General features: G+C 44.9%; 1 protein-coding gene and 1 long non-coding RNA gene across 6 annotated transcripts in view; one reads left to right on the top strand and one right to left on the bottom strand.

Moving 5' to 3' along the window:
- Window positions 1-3,081, top strand: part of LOC140200650 (uncharacterized) — a 76,310-nt gene extending 73,229 nt beyond the window's left edge. The window contains exon 4 of the long non-coding RNA XR_011886685.1: window positions 1,932-3,081. This is a non-coding gene — a long non-coding RNA (uncharacterized lncRNA). The remainder of the gene's footprint in view (window positions 1-1,931) is intronic.
- LOC140200620 (polypeptide N-acetylgalactosaminyltransferase 16-like) overlaps window positions 1-12,959 on the bottom strand; it is a 329,730-nt gene that overhangs the window by 311,392 nt on the left and 5,379 nt on the right. The window lies entirely within an intron of this gene.

Raw genomic sequence — 12,959 nt, 5'->3', positions numbered from 1 at the left:
AATAACAATAGATTATTTATTTGGTTGGATTTAAGGAGATGCACAGTGAAGGAAAACTACACTTTGACATTAAAGGACCCTGAAAAATGTGGACTACTTCCCACATCATAGGAGCCTCCTCTTAGTGAAGATAGACATTGATGAGTAAATTGAATACTACCAACTGTGGTCAGCTGAGGAAAGGGATGTTTAAATGTCAAGTCCTCAGCACGGCACTAGGCTTGTGGTCCATGGAGGAGCAGTGATCCTGTGTGTTTGTGAGACCAGGACTACCAGACCCTCAAGACAGATAGAGATTACTAGGCAGAAGGAAGGATAGATTCAAGGATTTGCCCACTGCCTGCTTGAGAAAAAATGCAGCATCTCCACTAACCCCTGGGAACCTGCAGCACACAACTGCTCCAAGTGGACAGAGCAGTGGGTATGCTGTTGGGTCGTCTATGAGGAGTGCACAGAGCCCTGTGTAACCAATGGGAAAAGAGAATCACCTCGCAAACCATCCACTCACACACCAAGCCCTCTCTGGCAGAGTCAGCAGTTCCCACATTGGCTTCACCAGCCAACCTGAATAACTGGAGCAGAATTAGGTCATCTACTATCCCAAGGAACTGCCGAAGATTTTAAGGAGCATCCTGAAAGGGATGAGAAAGGAGCAAACGTGGTCCAGGGTCTGAGCCTCAGCAGTTGTAAGCACATTCAGTGCAAACAGAGGTTCCAGTAACAAGGCAGAACTTGAGGAATGCAAAGATCATAAAGGACTGCAGGTCCAGGGAGGTCACAGAAATAGGGAGTTCAAAAATCACAAGGGGTTTGATAACAAGGAAGGTGGATGTTTAAATCCAGGCACTGCTGAACGGGGAGATGAAGTGGGTTAGTGATAGCTGGACTGATGGCTACATGGAACCTGGTGCAAGTTACACCAGCTTTTCCACAGGACAGCTACAGAGGCTGGAGGTTAGAGCTAACCAACATGGCAGTGAAATAGCCAAGCTCTTTTGTGACACAAATACAGGCAATTGCTGCTTGAAGAAAGAGGACACCAATACTTCAGCTACAGTCTATTTTGATGCACTAAGGGAGGACCCTGGGGTGGGGGGAGGTGAACAAACAATTTGCTGTAGGATAGGGGCAGTGTTTCAGCAAAACATCAGCAATTCCTTTCCCCCTACAGATGCTGCTTGATCCATTGAGTTCCTGCAACAGATTGTTGTTCCAGGTTCCAGTATCAGCTGCCTCTTGCTTCTTAATTGGGGATGAGGTTAGGTCTATGGAAAACATTACACTGCAGTGAGCAGAAAGTAATCCAAATCAAGACATCATTCACTACAGTATTTGGAAACAATACAAGAGTCTTTCAGCCAAGAAATGCAACAGACATCGACTTGGCCTGGTTATAAACTTGTATATAACAAAACATCTCCTTATTTACTCTCAACCGAAGGACTGTTACAACATGCCATAAAATTCCATGCCACCCCTGGCACCCATTTCTTCAGACATTCTTTGGCCATTAGCCCAGTCACTGCTTCACTGTTCAAGTGTCACTGAGCAAACCAAGTGATCACACCAAGCACCAGAAAGAGCCAATTACCCAGTTGGCCCTTGTGGCTAAAGGGATCAGGGGGTATGGAGAGAAGGCAGGTACAGGGTTCTGAGTTGGATGATGAGCCATGATCATACTGAATGGCGGTGCAGGCTCGAAGGGCCGAATGGCCTACTCCTGCACCTATTTTCTATGTTTCTAGTTTTCTATGTTTTATCATTTGACTGTACCGTTAGGCTTTCTGCTGCTTATCGTTTGCCTACCTGTTCTATTTTGTTTTTACATTGACTACATGTGAAAAGATTCAATTGGTAGGAGACACTTTGTGATGTTGTAGGATGAAAATAGGCAGTGTGCAAATCGAAATGCTTTCCCTTTCTGCCAGCAGCTGCCTTGATATGATTGGAGAATGTGGAATGCATCACCAGAACGTGGAACGCAACACCCTACATGTGGAACACATCACCAGAAGGTGTAATGCATCACCTGTTCGTGGAATGCATCACCCAGCACGTGAAACGCATCACCCAGCATGTAGAACGCATCACCCAGCATGTAGAACGCATCACCCAGCACATAGAACGCATCACCCTGCACGTGAAATGCATCACCCAGCATGTAGAACGCATCACCCAGCACATAGAACGCATCACCCTGCACGTGAAATGCATCACCCAGCACGTGAAACACATCACCAGTATGTACAACCACGTTTCACTCAGATCTTGAGCTGAGCTCAGAGGTCAGTCTCCTGAGTCAGAAGAACAAATGAAAAGCAGCACGAAAGCCTATAGGACTGGAAAAGCAGATTTAATTTGTAACTGCAATGATATCATAACCCAGTGACTGAGATTGGAAAGGGCTCCAAAGTTGAAAGCAACTTCCATTCAATAATAAGATGTAAGAATCCATTAAAAACATTCTTATCAGCTATTATATGAAAATTAGATTCCTCTATTCAAAAGCAATGAGAGAAATTTACAAGAAAGGGTGTAAAATAGATTTTCCCATGGATCAGTTAAAATAAACATGATATTGCAATAGTCCCTCGACTAAACTCATATGATTCAATGGGTCACTGCAAGTTGGCCAGGATGAGATACAGATAAACCATGAACCAACTCTATTGGGGAATAATATCCATCCCCCTATTTCTAAGAAACAGGCTGTAAACCTCTTTGGCTACAGGCTTGAGAACCTTCCCAAAATCTTCTTCAAGTCCAAAGGCACAGCAGAAAAAGAAAGGTTTTCTTCCTTCCACATCTGTGGAGGAAAATAAACAGGCTCAGACTCTTCGACTCAAAACATCGACTGTTTATTTCCCTCCACAGATGCTGCCTGACCTGCTGAGGTCCTCCAGCATCTTGTGTGTATTGCTCAAGATTATCAGCATCTGCAGAATCTCTTCTGTCTTTTTCCTTCCAAGTAAGTTTCCAATCACTGCAAAGTTCCCATCAATGAGAATAATTTGGTGACTTGGGTCAAAGCGCCCTTCTCATTGGAAACTATGATATCTCAGCAGCTGCACCAATTCTATTTTCAGAAGACATTGCTGAGGTTTCAAGATATTAGGAAAACTGACATTCATACTGTCCCTCAGGAACTTACAAAGTACTTAACAATAGTAAGGAAGCACTTGTTTTGAAGTCTTGTCACTGGGATGAATATTGGTCAGGACATCTCTTTTGGAATCTGTTTAGCTCATTTTGGGATTCTAGATTATTATCTTCTCAAAAAAATGGTGGAGGCACAGCACTCACACAGTGCCAGGCTGGGAGTGTTTCTTCTCAAACACCCAAGAGTAGGATTTGATCCCACTATCAGGTGGTTGAGTGGTAAGCTAGCTGTCTGCCTTGCAGGAGGCTGCTGCCATTTGAGCCTGGATCCCATGGTTAGAGTGACTGAATTATGTGATGACAGGAGATGATTGAAAACTACTAGATTAATAAGATTCAACCAATTGATGAAGCAGGCAGCCAGCTCCTCATTCCTTAGCTGGTCAATCTAGCCAATAGGCTCAGTACTCAATTATGTCATATTATGGCCACAGAGGACAGGCAGAGGCATTGAGTGATTCCAAGGAAGAAAACAATACTGGGGCACTAAATTAACTGTAACAGCGGGGAAAATAACCTCAGGTCAAATCTTCATACATCAGAGCGCAGCTTAAATAATAACAGCAGCTGTGAGGAATAGAAGGTTTCAGAGCTCTGCATTCTTAGATTCCTTATGCGTTCCTTAGATTCAGGATCAGTTCCTGAGGATTGGCGAATGGCTAACGTTATCCCACTTTTTAAGAAAGGAGGGAGGGAGAAAACAGAGAACTATCGCCCTGTTAGCCTAACATCAGTAGTGGGGAAGATGCTAGAGTCCATTATTAAAGATGAAATAGCGGCATATCTTGATAGCAGTGATAGGATTGGGCCGAGCCAGCATGGATTTACCAAGGGCAAATCATGCTTGACTAATCTATTGGAGTTTTTCGAGAATGTAACCAGGAAGATAGACGCGGGAGATCCAGTGGATGTGGTGTACCTTGACTTTCAGAAGGCATTCGATAAGGTACCACATAGGAGACTGGTGGTAAAATCAGAGCTCATGGCATTAGGGGGAGGATATTGACATGGATAGAAAACTGGTTGGCAGATAGAAAGCAAAGGGTAGCAGTGAATGGGTGTTTCTCGGAATGGCAGGTGGTGACTACTGGGGTGCCACAGGGCTCGGTATTGGGACCACAGCTGTTTACGATTTACGTCAATGATTTAGAGGAAGGCATTGTGAATAACATCAGCAAGTTTGCTGATGATACTAAGCTGGGTGGCAGTGTGACATGTGATGAGGATGTTAGGAGAATTCAGGGTGACTTGGATAGGCTGGGTGAGTGGGCAGAAACTTGGCAGATGGCGTTTAATGTGAATAAGTGTGAGGTTATTCACTTTGGGAGCAAGAACAGGAAGGCAGATTATTATCTGAACGGTGTGGAGTTAGGTAAGGGAGAAATACAAAGAGATCTAGGAGTACTTGTTCATCAGTCTCTGAAGGTGAATGAGCAAGTGCAGCAGGCAGTGAAGAAGGCTAATGGAATGTTGGCCTTTATTACAAAAGGAATTGAGTACAAGAGCAAGGAAGTCCTTTTGCATTTGTACAGGGCCCTGGTGAGACCACACCTAAAGTATTGTGTGCAGTTTTGGTCTCCAGGGTTAAGGAAGGACATCCTGGCTGTGGAGGAGGTGCAGCATAGGTTCACTAGGTTAATTCCTGGGATGTCCGGACTGTCTTATGCAGAGAGGTTAGAGAGACTGGGCTTGTACACGCTGGAATTAAGTAGATTGAGGGGGGATCTGATTGAGACATATAAGATTATTAAGGGATTGGACAAGATAGAGGCAGGAAATATGTTCCAGATGCTGGGAGAGTCCAGTACCAGAGGGCGTGGTTTAAGAATAAGGGGTAGGTTATTTAGGACAGAGTTGAGGAGGAACTTCTTCTCCCAGAGAGTTGTGGAGGTGTGGAACGCACTGCCTCAGAAGGCAGTTGAGGCCAATTCTCTGGATGCTTTCAAGAAGGAGCTAGATAAGTATCTTATAGATAGGGGAATCAAAGGTTATGGGGACAAGGCAGGAACCGGGTATTGATAGTAGATGATGAGCCATGATCTCAGAATGGCGGTGCAGGCTCGAAGGGCCGAATGGTCTACTTCTGCACCTATTGTCTATTGTCTATTCACACTACTCCAGCATCATGCAAACCCACAAGCCACTCCTCTATACTTTCGTGCCCGTCCCCTCTAGTCTTCCCACCAGTTTCAAACATCCCCTCACTAAACCTTTCCTGCCTCTCCTTCTCTAGCTAAGTGTTTGGCCACTAAGCCTAATCATCTTCGATATACTCTAATTATAATAGCTCTTCTCACTCCTGCTAACAGGCAGAAGGTACAGGAGCCTCAGGACTCGCTCCACCAGGTTCAGGAACAGTTACTACCCCTCAACCATCAGGCTCCTGAACCAGTGGGGATAACCTCACTCAACTTCACTTGCCCCATCACTGAAATATTCCCACACCTGTACAAACTTTCAAGGACTCTTCATCTCATGTTCCCGATATTTATTGCTTATTTATTTATTTATTTTTGTGCTTTGTTGTCTTTTCCATAGTGGCTGAACGCCCAAGATTGGTGCGATCTTTCATTGATTCTATTATGGTTATTATTCTATTATGGATTTATTGAGTATGCCCACAAGAAAATGAATCTCAGGGTTATACATGGTGACATATCTGTACTTTGATAATAATTTTACGTTGAACTTTGAAGGTCTTTGGGATAAAGACCATACAAGATATAAACAGAGGTGAGAAACAGGCTGGTTTCCATCTTGCTGCTCCACGAGATTTACTTGTCCCTGATGGTGAGGATGTGGATGTGGTGAGAGGACCTACTTGGAGGTGCAGCTGGATGACAGACTTGTGGAGCAACAACACAGGCTCTGTACGAGAAGGGCCAGAGTCGCCTCCACTTCCTGAGGAGACTGAGGCACTTTGGAGTATGCAGGCCTCTCCTTCACATGTTCACACTGGAGGCTGTGGTAGAACAAAGGACCCTACAGAAAATGCTGGCAATTCTGGACAATGTTTCTCACCGTCTGCATGCCACCTTGCCTGATCAAAGAAGCACTTTTAGTAATCGACTAAGATAACTGCCCTTCTCCAAAGAGCATTATATGAGGTCATTCTTACCCTCAGCCATTAGGCTCTATAATGAATCAACCTATAGCCAGGGAAGTGATGACCCCTCCTGTTAGACTGTTATTAGCCTCTGTTTATCACAGCCTGCTATCGTGGACATCCTGTACAATACCACCCAAGACATGCTACCATTTGGGAGGAGGAGCCCATATCAATGAATCCACATCAAAGCACCTTCTTTCCCTCACCATCAGATTTCCGAATAGTCCACAAGTCCATTAATATTACCTTGTTACTCCTTTCTTTTGTAATTTGTGGTAATTTTATGTCTTTGCACCTGCCTTGCTAATCCAACCTCAAATCAAGAATGGAAACAGAGATAAAGAGTAGATCTGAAAGATGAGTAACTTTAAAAAAACAATAATTAAACCTGAATATATGCAATTTTAAACTTGTAGTTTAAATTTCATAATCAATCATCACTAATCACTTAGCAACACGCAAAGCACTGGAAGAACTCAGCTGCATTTATGGAGGGAAATGGACAGTCAGCATCTTGGATCGAGGTTTAAATGCATTCCAGAATAAGGATCTCAACCCAAAATATCAACTGTTTATCTCTTTCCAGAAATGCTCCTGGCCCGAGTTTCTCCAGCACTTCTTGTATTGCTCCAAATTCCAGCATCTGCAGTCTCTTCAGTCGATCACTCTTTCAGTCAGAGAACTACAACAGTATTTGTCTAAACATTTACATTAGATTTGGTTTATATCTAAGAGATTCACAAAGAAAAACAAAATGCTTTGCCAATCAGGTGGTACCTGTGGACAGAGTAAACCAGGGATGTATGACTAAGGGTCTTGGCCTGAAACGTTGACTGTACCTCTTCCTAGAGATGCTGCCTGGCCTGCTGAGTTCACCAGCAACTTTGATGTGTGTTGCTTGAATTCCCAGCATCTGCAGAATTCCTGTTGTTTGATGTATTCCACCTCAATTCCCATTCCTCAGGACTCTGATGATGGAACCAAGAAATAAAAATATTCTCTCTGTTTCAGTCTCTCCACAGATGTTGCCTGACCTACTGAGTATCTCCAGCCCTCTCCAGTATCTGCAATAGTTTCCTGCTAAACTACAACCTTAAACAGAGAGATAGTCTTTTTTCTGAAGCTGATGGTGGAATGGAGAACTCAGCCATTACTTTTGAAAGTATGTATCTCAAGTTGCGATACCACTTGCCCATAAAAATTCCCCAGAGAGCAGGAGACCCAGGGGTTTATCTTATAGACCTGTATAAGTTAAGGGGGGTATACATAGGCAGAACGCTTCTCCCCCAGGGAAACAAAATCCAAACCTGGAGGGCATATGCTTAATATTTCAATATTAACCTTATCTGCCACATATACATTGAAACATATGGTGAAATGCGTAGTTTGTGTCAAATAACAGGCACAACGGTAGCATAGGAGTTAGCACAACGCTATTACAGCTCGGATGTCAGAGTTCAATTCCGACCTCCTCCCAGTGGAATGCATGGGTTTTCTCCGGGTGTTCTGTTTTCCTCCCACAGACCAAAGACGTATTAGTTCATTAGGTAATTGGTTACATAGAAACATAGAAAACCTACAGCACAGTACAGGCCCTTCGGCCCACAATCCTTACCTTAAAGATTACCTAGAGTTACCCATAACCCTCTATTTTTCTAATCCAGGAGTCCCTTAAAAGACCCTACCGTACCCATCTCCACCACCATCACCGGCAGCCCATTCCACGCACTCACCATTCTCTGCGTGAAACAACTTAGCCCTGACATCTCCACTGTACCTACTTCCAAGCACCTTAAAACTGTGCTCTCTCATGATAGCCAGTTCAGCCCTGGGAAAAAACCTCTGACTATCCACACAATCAATGCCTCTCATTATCTTGTACACCTCTATCAGGTCACCTTTCATCCTCCATCACTCCAAAGAGAAAAGGCCAGGTTCACTCAACCTATTCTCATAAGGCATGCTCCCCCAATCCAGGCAACATCCTTGGAAATCTCCTCTGCACCCTTTCTATAGTTTCCACATCCTTCCTGTAGTGAGGTGACCAGAACTGAGCACAGTACTCCAAGTGGGGTCTGACCAGGGTCCTACATAGCTTTAACATTACCTCTTGGCTCTTGAACTCAATCCCATGGTTACTGAAGGCCAATGCCAACACACCGTAACCACAGAGTCAACCTGCGCAGCAGCTTTGAGTGTCCTATGGACTCGGACCCCAAGATCCCTCTGATCCTCTGCACTGCCAAGAGTCTTGCCATTAATACTATATTCTGCCATCATACTTGACCTACCAAAATGAACCACCTCACACTTATTTGGGTTAAACTCCATCAGCTACCTCTCAGCCCAGTTTTGCATCCCATCAATGTCCCGCTGTAACCTCTGACAGCCCTCCCCACTTTCCACAACACCCCCAACCTTTGTGTCATCAGAAAATTTACTAACCCATCCCTCTACTTCCTCATCCAGGTCATTTATAAAAATCACAAAGAGTAGGGGTCCCAGAACAGATCCCTGAGGCACACCACTGGTCACCAACCTCCACGCAGAATATGACTCGTCTACAACCACTCTTTGCCTTCTGTGGGCAAGCCAGTTCTGGATCCACAAAGCAATGTCCCCTTGGATCCCATGCCTCCTTACTTTCTCAATAAGCCTTGCATGGGGTACCTTATCAAATACCTTGCTAAAATCCATATACACTACATCTACTGTTCTTCCTTCATCAGTGTGTTTAGTCACATCCTCAAAAAACTCAATCAGGCTCGTAAGGCACGACCTGCCTTTAGCAAAGCCATGCTGACTTTTTCTAATCATATTATGCCTCTCCAAATGTCATAAATCCTGCCTCTCAGAATCTTTTCAATCAACTTACCAACCACTGAAGTAAGACTCACTGGTCTATAATTTCCTGGGCTATCTCTACTCCCTTTCTTGAATAAGGGAACAACATCTGCAACCTTCTAATCCTCTGGAACCTCCCTATCCCCATTGATGATGCAAAGATCATTGCCAGAGGCTCAGCAATCTTTTCTCTTGCCTCCCACAGTAGCCTATGGTACATATCGACTGGTCCCGGAGATTTATCCAACTTGATGCTTTCCAAAAGCTCCAGTACATCCTCTTTCTTAATATCTACATGCTCAAGCTTTTCAGTCCACTGCAAGTCATCCCTACAATCGCCAAGATTCTTTTCCGTAGTGAATAATGAAGCAAAGTGCTCAGTAAGTACATCTGCTACCTCCTCAGGTTCCATACATTGTCACTGTCCACTGTCACACTTGATTGGTCCTATTCTCTCACATCTTATCCTCTTGGTCTTCACATAATTGTAAAATGCCTTGGGGTTTTCCTTAACCCTGTCCGCCAAGGCCTTCTCATGGCCCCTTCTGGCTCTCCTAATTTTATTCTTAAACTCCTTCTTGCTAGCCTTATACTTTTCTAGATCTCTATCATTACCTAGTTTTTTGAACCTTTCGTAAGCTTTTCTTTTCTTCTTGACTAGATTTACAACAGCCTTTGTACACCACGGTTCCTGTACCCTACCATCCTTTCCCTGTCTCATTGGAACCTACCTATGCAGAACACCACGCAAATATCCCCCGAACATTTGCCACATTTCTGCCGTACATTTCCCTGAGAACATCAGTTCCCAATTTATGCTTCCAAGTTCCTGACTGATAGCTTCATATTTCCCCTTACTTCAATTAAATGCTTTCCTAACTTGTCTGTTCCTATCCCTCGCCAATGCTATGGTAAAGGAGATAGAATTGTGATCACTATTTCCAAAATGCTCTCCCACTGAGAGACCTGACACCCAACCAGGTTCATTTCCCAATACCAGATCAAGTACAGACTCTCCTCTTGCAGGCTCATCTATATATTGTGTCAGGAAACCTTCCTGAACACACCTAACAAACTTTACCCCATCTGAACCCCTTGCTCTAGGGAAATGCCAATCAATATTTGGGAAATTAAAATCTCCCACCATGACAACCCTGTTATTATTACACCCTTCCAGAATCTGTCTCCCTGTCTGCTCCTTGAGTCTCTGTTACTATTAGGTGATGCATAAAAAACACCCAGTAGAGTTATTGACCCCTTCTTATTTCTAACTTCCACCCACAGAGACTCAGTAGACAATCCCTCCATGTCTTCCTCCTTTTCTGCAGCTGTGACACTACCTCTGATCAGCAGTGCCATGCCCCACCTCTCTTGTCTCCCTCCCTGTCCTTTCTGAAACATCTAAAGCCTGGCACTCTAAGTAACCATTCCTGCCCCTGAGCCATCCAAGTCTCTGTAATGGCCACAACATCATAGCTCCAAGTACTGATCCATGTTCTAAGCTCATCTGCTTTGTTCATTATGCTTTCTGCATTAAAATAGACACATCTCAAACCATCAGTCTGAGCGCATTCCGTCTCTATCACCTGCCTATCCTCCCCCTCACACTGCCTACAAGCTTTCTCTGTTTGTGAGCCATCTCTTCAGGTCGGTTCCCACCCCCAGCAATTCTAGTTTAAACTCTCCCCAATAGCCTTAGCAAACCTCCCTGCCAGGACGTTGGTCCCCCTTGGATTCAAGTGCAACCCATCCTTTTTGTACAGGTCATGCCTGCCCCAAAAGAAGTCCCAATGATCCAGAAATCTGAATCCCTGCCCCCTGCTCCAATCCCTCAGCCACGTATTTATCCTCCACCTCATTCTATTCCTATAGTCACTGTCATGTGGCACAGGCAGCAATCCCTAGATTACTACCTTTGAGGTCCTGCTTCTCAACTTCCTTCCTAACTCCCTATAGTCTGTTTTCAGGACCTCCTCCCTTTTCCTACCTACGTCGTTGGTACCAATATGTACCACGACCTCTGGCTGTTCACCTTCCCACTTCAGGGTATCAGGGACACGATCAGAAACATCCACACCCTGGCACCTGGGAGGCAATCTACCATCCGTGTTTCTTTCCTGTGTCCACAGAATCGCCTGTCTGATCCCCTAACTATAGAGTCCCCTATCACTGCTGCCATCCTCTTCCTTTCCCTACCCTTCTGAGCCACAGGGCTAGACTTTGTGCTAGAGGCACGGCCACTGTTACCTTCCCCAGGTAGGCTGTCCCCCCCCCCCCCCACACAACAGTACTCAAACAGGAGTACTTATTGTTTAGGGGGACAGCCACAGGGGTACCCTCTAGTATCTGACTCTTGCTCTTCCCTCTCCTGTTAGCCACTTATCTGTACCCCAAGGCCCCGGTGTGACTACCTGCCTATAGCTCCTCTATCACGTTCTCACTTTCCCTGACCAGACTAAGGTCATCGAGCTGCATCTCCAGTTCCCTCACCCAGTCCCTAAGGAACTGCAGCTCGACTCACCTGGTGCAGATGTGGCCGTCTGGGAGGCTGGGAGTCTCCTGGACTTCCCACATCTGACACCCAGCACAGAACACCAGCCTCACTGACATACTTCCTGTTTCTATTCCTCACGGGTAACTTACCTCACCTCAACCCGTTATTGCCAAAGCCCGAATGAGCCAAAGCCTCAGATCACTCCGTTGATGACCACTCCGCTAGGCCGTGTCTCCCTTTCATGTTTCAACCTTCCCTGCTATTTAACTCATGATTGGTGCTCTGGTTATAGCTGCTGATAGCCCATGTATGATGGTTGTTGTAAATTGTCCTTTGATTAGACTAGGATTAAATCAGGGGCTGTTCAAGGGCCAGAAGAAACTATCCTGTGCGTATCTAAAAACTAAATGTTCAATAAACAAATCAATTAAATCCATTACAACTGGGCAGCCCGCAAGAGTTGTCGTGCTTTTGTCACCAACATAGCATGCCCACAGCTGGCCAATCCTATCTGTACGTCTTTGCAATGTGGGAGGAAACCAGAGCACCCAGAAGAAACCTGCGCAGTCACAGGGAGAAGATATAAACTCCTTACAGACAGCATTGGGAACTGAACCCCAACCGGTGATCATTCGCACTGTAAAGCAATAGACCACTGCTACACTGCCGTGCCACACCAGGTTAGAGGGAAAAGAGTTAAAATGGAGCTGAAAGGCAACTTCTTCACACAGAGTGTGTATCTGGAGTGACGCTCTGAAGGAAGCAGCAGAGGTGGGTACGATAACAACAGACTGCAGATGCTAAGATCTGGATCAACAAACAATTTGCTGGAGAACTCAGCAGGTTGAGCAGCATCTATGGGGTTGAAAGGAATTGTCAGTGTTTCAGTCAAAACCTTGCATCAGGGCATTTAAAAGACTTTGGGACAGGTACATGGATAGCAAAGGTTTAGAGGATATAGGTGAAATACTGGCGAATGGGACAGGCATCTTGGACAGGACTGGACTATTTCCATCCTGTATAACTCTAAGCAAACAGGGAAAGGTACGCTGAGTATCTTTTCACTCTCTGTCTTTGCAGAAGCAGGGCATTGTGCAACTTAGCCTTAATTGTGTGAGAAATTCCTCTTTCTGACACAAGGTTGATATTAGACATGAGCGCCTCAGGTATAAATCATTGCATTAAATGTTCCAGCGCACAAGACGAAGTGAAACTATTCTCAACCACTGTTGCCAAAACTTTCCTAGCACCTCATGCAGAACATGCCCTCTTCTCATTGCTACCATCAGCAAGTGGTACAACAGCTTTAAGACACACACTCAACATTTCAAGGACAGCTTCTTCCCCTCCGTG

Source organism: Mobula birostris, chromosome 1 (genome assembly GCF_030028105.1).
Source record: "Mobula birostris isolate sMobBir1 chromosome 1, sMobBir1.hap1, whole genome shotgun sequence".
Lineage (NCBI taxonomy): Eukaryota > Metazoa > Chordata > Chondrichthyes > Myliobatiformes > Myliobatidae > Mobula > Mobula birostris.
This window is presented reverse-complemented; position numbering and strand designations above follow the sequence as displayed.